Raw genomic sequence first — 6,113 nt, forward strand, 5'->3', positions numbered from 1 at the left:
GTGGAACGTGTCCCCTCTGGTGTCCCCTCCGGTGTCCCCATCTCAAACACGCGTTACTGTGCCTCTCCCGTGGGCTCTATCCAGGAAAAGTCGCCGCCGTGACCCCGGCTGAAGGAGCCCAGTCGCTGCCCATCCCCGCTGGCATGCGGCCACCGCAAGGCGGCAAAGGAAAGGCTGCTCCCCTGTGGGAATTAACGGAGGGATATGGGCTCAGGCAGGACGTGTAGTCACAGGAAATACATTAGCTCCTTTCTGTCTGTTAAAGCAGCTGTAATCCTTCATCCTATAAGTTCTTAAGCAGCTGGCTTGTGCTGTTATTTTCTCTGTGTTCACTGCATGGGAATGTTGGCCACGTAGCCGGGTAACCAACAGCAGAATTCCTCCCCTCGGTGCTTAGTTTTTGGTCTTATATCTGAATACCAGCATTTGGATATAGCCGACACACACTGGGCTTAACTGAAAATGCCCAGACAGAGCTGAGCCCAAAGAGATGAGCTCCAAGATGAGGTGCAGACAAACCTCCTGGAGCAGGATGCTGGGGATTGTGTCATTTGATGAGCTGTCACAGACCGTGTCACCCACCCACAGTCAGGGAGGGTGAGTGAGGCTTCCCCAGGACCCTGGGGGAGGGCAGCAGACAGCAATTATCTTTCCCCTGATCTGTCCCAAGAGAGGAATTTTGTAGCTGAGAAAGCCAGTAAGGGAGATTGGCTACAGCAAAGGAAACTGGCACAGGAAGAATGGGTCCAGCTTGAAGCTTCAAAGACACGTGTGGTTAAATAGACTTTCTTTTGCCTCAGTTTTTTTCCCTGTTCCTTATTTTTCCTTTGTATTTCCAGAGTGACTTGGTCACTGAGGACAAGGGTATTACTCCAGGTCTGGCCTAACAAATCATCCCATATTCAAAGCAACAGGCAATGACCACTGAAGCAAAATACCTGGCATAGCTGGATCTAAAATCCTTCAAACACAATACTTCAGGCCTTGACCACGTTTGCTGTGCAAGGTTTCCCTGTGCTTGTGAACAGCAATGCAGTTCTTGGCCCAGTGGACATCTCTGCAGTCAGAATGATAATTTGTGATCCAAGCAGACACCAAAAGGCACCTTGTTGTCCAATGCTCTGGTTATTCAGTCTCATATGCACTTATGCCTCTGTTTTTTAGCCTGACCTGATTAGCTGCTGCCGGTTGTCAGAGGTGAGTCTGGCTCTCTGCCCAAAGAGGGGAAGATGGTGTTCTTCACATACAGAGGCTTCACAGCAGGGATTATGCATAAATGTGCAGCTCTAGGATGGCACATCCACAGGGAAATGTTTTCAAGAACTACTATCCAAACACTTTTTTTGATGACTAGTGGTTATGAGCTGTTTTTAACCTTCCTTTCTTATCACATGAGACATTCCCTCTGGCCTCATCATCTGCGACTCATCCTGCTGACCTTGGCTAGGGACACGTGCTGGTGTTTCGGCTTGAGGTACATCCTTCTACCGGCTCCTCCGCCTCCTGGCTGGGGACCCCCGTCCCGCAGGAGCGGGGGATGTGCTGATCCTCGGTGTTTTCCTGCTCCTGCACCGGGGCCCCGCCTGAGGGACCGGCACCGGCTGAGGGACTGGCTGAGGACCGGCACCGGGCTGCGCCGTGCGCGCAGGGACGCCAGGGGGCGCTGCGGCCGCGCCGGGCCCGCGCCTGAGGGACGGATCCGCCGGAACGCGGGGATAGGAGGATATGGGGACGGCGGGATATAGAGACAGGGGGATATTGGGACAGCGGGACAGGGGATATGGGGGATAAAGGGACATGAGGACAGGAGGATGTGGGGAAAGGGGTACAGAGGAAATAGAGGTGCAAACAGGAAGATGTGGAGAAGAAGGAGAGGGGGAGAGAGGGACAAGTGATACAGGGAGACAGGGATGAGGAAAGCAGGATATAGACATATGGTAAGATGGGGACAGAGAGATGGGAAGAGTGTGACAAGGACAGTGGGATGTAGGGATAGAGGGATATGAGGACAGGGGGTTATGGAGGCAAGGACAGGAAGATATGGGGCAGGGAGAGAGGGACAAGAAGATTAGGGTGATGGGGACAGGGGTACAGAGACAGCAGTATATGGTGACAGGGGATCTGGGGAAAGGGGGACAGGGAGGCAGGAGGATATGGGGACAGGGGGAGAAGGGAACATGGGGAAGTATGGTATAGAACAGGGGGATATGGGGACAGGAGGACATGAGGAACCCCTGCTGAATCACTGCCTTGTGCAGAGGCAGCCAGGCAGGGAAGTCACCTGTTCAGCCCCTCTGCTTAGTCCTGGTGCTTACAGAACACTGTTAAGAGCTATCAATAAGAAAAAAAAAACAAAACAAAACAAAACAAAAACCCAGAAGAAAACTCTTCAAGTGCCATAATTTTGCCTCAGAATGGATTTAGAGGGGTTTGGGGGCTTTTCTTTGGGTGATAGTTTCGTTGTTGTTTTGGCTTGGGGGCTTTTTTTAAGCCCAAAGTGGAGCAGTCCCACTGCTTCTCAGAGGGACTGACAGTGCCCCATTGCCACTGGATACAGCCAGTAGCCATCTGGGTCCAGGGGCAAGAAGGGACAAAGGGGACATGGGGCTGTGCTTCCCGTGGGCACATAGCTGCCAGCAGAGCCTTGAACAGGCCAACTGCAGTGTCCTCACCTCAGCCATTTCAGGAAGGGAGAATAGCCCAGGTTGGTCAGATACAGCAGAAAATGCATCCCTGCCTTCCCCCTTCTCCACCACCTGTTCCGATCCCAAACCAGCCAGCACGCATTAGTCTGGACGTGGAACAAATGCTGCCTGTGATCCAAGGAGACAAACCCAGCCCTTCTGTCTAGGACAGGGTGGCTCACAGCCAGTGTAATTAACTGATGGCCACAGGCTCCAGGTGCTCGGTGCCCCAAAGAAAAATCATCTGATTCACTCCCTCTATTGCACAAACGCCCTTCAGGAGCTTATACACTTAATTACAGGGAATGTGGTGCATTAGGAGCCCGGACCCAGCATTCAGGGGAGATGCCATGGACTTACCAAAAGGCTTGGGGAAGATAATCCTCGCATCAGGGTTGATTGTGCATTGGCAGCACGTTGGAATGGAAATGACACTGTGTTAATGCACCATGCACAGCACATGCATCCCAGACAGGGCCCAATATTTCTTCCAGTCTGTACGAATTATCCTCACCGTGATCTTGGAAGCAAAAATTAGCATTCCTGGGAACTTGAGCAAAATCTGAAGAAAAGAGAGGACAGCAGAGCACTGAGCTGCCATCCTGCTGTGAGCTGGCAATATATACCCATCACCACTGCAGCAGCAGCACAGCAGAGTGTCACCTAGTGAGTGAGCAGTGCCCACCTGGCCATAGCAGCAAGCCCAGAAACAAGAGCAGGGAGAATGCACTCTGGCTCCAGCACCACCCTCCTGGGAACGAGGGCAGCTTCCACCTTTAGGTTCCCCTACAGCCTTTGATAGGAGCTGGTCTCCTCCTGGGTGTCACATCCAACACAAGAACGTCACAGCTTCCTGGCACCACATAATAATGGAAATTATTAATGTTAGACAAGTTTCAACCACTGCAGGTATTGGTATTATTACTACTAATAAATGCACACAGTTTAAACTGGTGGGGCTAAGCTCTTTGGGTTTTAGTTTCTTTGAAGTATGAGGGAGAGTTTTTAAAATATTGCTTACAAAAGAGATATTTCAACTTCTTGCTCATTTTCATCTTTATTATGCCACGTTGCTGCTGGGAGGCAATGCAGCCATGTTTTTAATGGAGAGGTTGCTGTCAGAAGGCTGCCAGCAGGGAATGTGCTGTGATGCCAAAGGGTGAACTGCAGTTGTCCCTGTACACGTGCTGAGGAACTGGCCCTTCCCTACACTCTCCACTCTGTCCAGCAAACAGGATTTGAAATCAACAATGTCAATGAAATGTGGAAGTTGTAAAAGAAAATGAGCCTTTTTAGAGCTCTCTGAAGTAAGAAAAACAAAGTTAAGACATGGTTTGGCAGATTAATAGCCTGCTATTTTACCTGTTAATTACTTCATGACTAACTACTTTCTTCATTATGTTTCTGGCTCAGAAAATGCATGGCAAGGTCTACCAAACTCTCTCTCTACTTATTCTCTAGGCTAAAGCAACTGTAATCACAAGCATTTTCCAGTCATTTCCTGCCAAGGTTTCAGTCTCAGTCTGAAGAGCAATCAGTCTCTCAGGGCTTTCCACCTCAGAAAGGTTTACAAAGGATGTGTTATCTGTGCTTTTAAAGACTGAGAAACTGAGGTGTCTGTGGAGAGCAGCCAGGAACAGCAGACAATGAGACCATCTGGGCAGCAATTCTGCAATCCTGTTTGAAGTTACCCATCCATTACTATGATAAGTTAAGCTTCCCACATTCAGGTCTCTGTTCTTCCTTGAGGACGGTCCCTTCCCAGCCCTCCTACCCTCAAACATTGAAGGGCTTAGGGGCCCAAAACCAGCTCAGCTTTGCCAGGCTGACAAAGTTCAACTGTGAAGCAGCTGGGAGTAAAGGAGGAGTAGACTGCACCAAGCAGTGTGAGCATCCACCATAGACCTGACAGTCCTAGAGACAAAGGTGACTTTGAAACAATTAACATGCCACCTCTACCGACTGCAATCAGATTGCCCAAAGCCTTCCAAGAGCAGCTAAGACTGCCACACTAAGGGTTAATAGACTACACTAAACTTAATGCAAAAACATCACACTGAACTCATTACTCTGTCAAGCAGGACTGGAAATTTGATGCTATTCAGCTCCCAGGATGGAAGAGCACAGTGGTTTTACAGCATTACTGAAGAGGAAGTTTTTAGCAGCTAACCTGACTCCCACCTTCCAAGGCTTTTAACTCATTTCCTTTCACTCCAAGCTCCTCTACCCAGTTCATAGGCAAATAGCACCAGCATCTTTGTTCAAACCTGCATTTTAACTTTTCTTTTCTAGCATTGAAAAAAGGAAAAAAGTGCTGCCTAGGAGTGGCAGAGCTGCACTCCCCTTTTTCTGAGTGGTGACATAATTCACCCTTGTACTGCAGACGATTGAGGCTCACCAGGAGAAACTGTGAGGTGTAGCATTGCCCCTGTTTGTTCAGAGCTCAGCTTGGGCAGGTAGTCCTGGCTCCAGCAGGCTAAATAATGATTATTATTTAGCCTCTTCACTGTCCACTTTTGGGGAAAAAAACAAAATACCCAGTTACTCACTGTTCGTGCTCTAAAGCAATCATCTTATTTTACAAGTTATTTCAGGACTAACAGAAGGGACTGAAAGTTGTTTACACAGAAACTGTGCTAAAGTAAACCTGAAAGCTTATGTCACTGCAATTTTTTTCTTGCCCAAACCTAATCCCAAACCTGTTTGCTGCCCAAAGCAGACACTGCTGCTGTGTGTAAGTCCTGTGGGAGCTCAGTTTCAATGCCAACCCTGAAATACTGGAATTCTTAACAGAAACATTAAATAGAAGTAACTGGAAAATTAATTCTCATATTGCAATTTTATTTTGATATTAAAACAGCAGCTGTTACTCTGAAATACAATCCTGCACCACTCCAGAGCCCAAAGATCATGTCTTGCACCCCAACAGTCAGAAAAAAACAATTTGTGTGTGAATTAACTCCACCTCAGATCCTGGCTCTGTAGTTTCTGTGAGGCAACATTTCTCTGTTTTTACAGGACAAACCATATCCAAGACAGATGGAAGACAAACCAATGCAGATGTCACTGTAATTGTTTACAGCCCAGTAACTATTCCATTGTTACTTGTGCTCCTTACCTCCATGAGATGCAAGGAACTGAAGGCAGGTGTGGTTGGGTTAGCCAGGAGAGTTCTCCTGCTCAGCAGGAATCTTTAGTTACATGATCCCCATACTTGGTTGTTTTCTGGTTGCTGCTTTTGAGTGCATCTGTTTTTCATTCCCCACTGCAGGGTTCACTTTCTCTTCAACAAGACAGGAAGACAACAAGGCCATGCTAATTTTCTCCACTCACCTATTGCAGACCCAGCCCTCAGCATGCAGCAGGAGCATCCCTTCCCCAGCTTACTTGGATTGGGTGGTAGGCAGAAAATACAGCCCATAAATCCCC

This window comes from Zonotrichia albicollis, chromosome 9 (genome assembly GCF_047830755.1).
Source record: "Zonotrichia albicollis isolate bZonAlb1 chromosome 9, bZonAlb1.hap1, whole genome shotgun sequence".
NCBI classification, from domain to species: domain Eukaryota; kingdom Metazoa; phylum Chordata; class Aves; order Passeriformes; family Passerellidae; genus Zonotrichia; species Zonotrichia albicollis.